Source organism: Mandrillus leucophaeus, unplaced genomic scaffold (assembly GCF_000951045.1).
Source record: "Mandrillus leucophaeus isolate KB7577 unplaced genomic scaffold, Mleu.le_1.0 Scaffold613, whole genome shotgun sequence".
NCBI classification, from domain to species: Eukaryota; Metazoa; Chordata; class Mammalia; order Primates; family Cercopithecidae; genus Mandrillus; species Mandrillus leucophaeus.
In genome coordinates, this window is record NW_012106620.1 from 293,271 (window position 1) to 295,615 (window position 2,345).

Here is a 2,345-nt window from a genome sequence, read left to right on the forward strand (position 1 = left end):
AGTACATTGACCAAGTTAAATAATATTCCTGGCAGTCCCAGGGACATTTCAATACTGTTCAACTGTCTGCTAGAGACTTCCTTTTCTCCCCTCTTCCATTCCTTTCTTTCTTCCTTCCTTTTCCCTTTATGTTCTGCTTCTCCTTTTCCCCTTCCTTACTCCCTTCCTCCTTAATTCCTCCCTTCTTTCTCTCTTTCCTTATCTTGTCTTTCTCCCTTTTCTTCTTTTTTAGTATTTTTTTTTAATAACGAACTTGATATTTTTTTCATACTGACATGGTAGAAGTGGTAAGAAAATAAATAATGTTTGTTTCATAATTTAGTGACTTCATATTAAACATGCATGATGAATTGTGAAGTTAGCACTCAGGTAGTCTTTTTTATTGCTGTTGTTACTTTACGTCATTTCATTTTACACTACTCTGTGGTGGTTTATAGAACATAATTTATTGTTGACACATACTTGTACATTTTTTATTAAATATAAAATTAAAAATGGCGTATAGCATTCTAAGAAATTTTATCCAGTGTACAAAGTGGTATTCATCTTTAGTGATCATCATTTTGTTCTATGCATTCCAAACTAAAAAATAATGTTTTTATTGTTTTTACATTGACTTAGTTCTTATTTAACTTTGTAACATAAAAGAATATTTACATTTATCTTTATAGATTATTTTTAATTTTAATTTTTGAATACATAAAAAGTTCTCAGACTATTTTATGAGATTATTTCACTCTTTTCTAATAAAGCATACCTATATTATCCAAACTAATTTATATTCTGTCAGTTCAACAAGCAATTTTTGAATGCATATTTTTGAATTACTGTAATTTCATAAAGGTGAAGAGAATAAGGGGGGGAAGAGACAGAGACAGATACAAAACATCATATTCTTTACTGTGTTTAAGTACTCATATTAATTATTAATATATTAGAAAATCTAAAATTTGCGTAGATAAATATTAGGAAAGAAAGTGACACAATATAAGCCATAAGTTAATTAAAAATTTTAATAACAAAATTGTGCTATTTTTAAGTTTTTTATATTTTTTGATTGGGCTATTTTTATGTTTTATACAAACAGTAGCTGCATATAAGATGCTCAATCATTTCTCACAGTGATTTTTTGCATAATAAAGATGATAATTATGAATGGTGAGTAGGATGAGGGTGACTGTTTGCTAGTACAAATCTGAGGGTTAATAAGAGACTTGAGAAGGATTTTGTAAGATAGATAGGGTCTGGAAAGGTGTAGGTTTAAGAGTAAGTTATTCCAAGTGATCATCATAAACAAAGTCACAGTGTATAGGAGGGATAGCTATGACATATAAGTATAGATGGTGAAAATTAAAGAAGAAAGTAGAAGTAGAAGATTTTGTCGTAGAATGGTGGGTGTTGAAGCTGGCTTTGAAAATTAGCACCGGAATCTGAGGACTTCCTTTAGCTAAGGAATTTGAACACAGTGTTATAAACAATGGAGAATCAATCTAAATAATTAAAAAGGGAAAGCTACAATCAAATGGTATTTTGATGCATATTCTTTTATTTATTATGTGAGGAATGTTGGAAGAAATGGACCTGTGGAAAAAACAACAACAGTAAAAATTTAGCAATGTTGTTAGCTGAGATGCCTGTAATATAGACTCCAAAATGGTACTCTGCATGCAGAAAATTTATTGGACAATATTTTTAGAATTGTCAGTCATATGGAAAGGAGAGAAAGAGGGATAGAGCAATTGTCTGCAATGAAATCACAAGATTTCATCCTTTCAGAATTATATCAAGTTGATGTGAGGGGGTTGGAACTTAATTCTTCTGTGTAGATTGGATATTGGGTATATGTTAGCCCTGATATAGGGCACAAGTTTGTGCAAAGTGGACCTCTTAAGGTAAGGACAATGTACAAGATGAGTTGAGATCTGAGGGCTGTCGATCAGCAGCACTTTCAGCAGCTTATAGAATAGGTCCTTTGGCTCTGAAAAGGAGATGAGAATGGCAGAGCATAGCATCCATTACTGTCCACCTCTGGAGTTGCATAGATCCATTCTTCATTAAACTTTTTAGGACAGATTCTCCAAAATCCATGTTAGCCTCTCTTCCTGGAATTCTATTACATAAAGATTTGTAAGACAAATTCCAGTTCTTGTTCTACGGTTTTTCTTGACTGCAAAAACAAACAAACAAAAAAACTAATTAATTATTATCCTCTCTTATTCATGCTAGATTCCTGTCATGTTCCCATCTCTGCTGTTCTATAATAAATAATGTATATGGTGACATTACTCAGACCTCCACCCCTGAAAGATCTGAGATCTTTCAACTGTTGTTTCACTATCAAAATT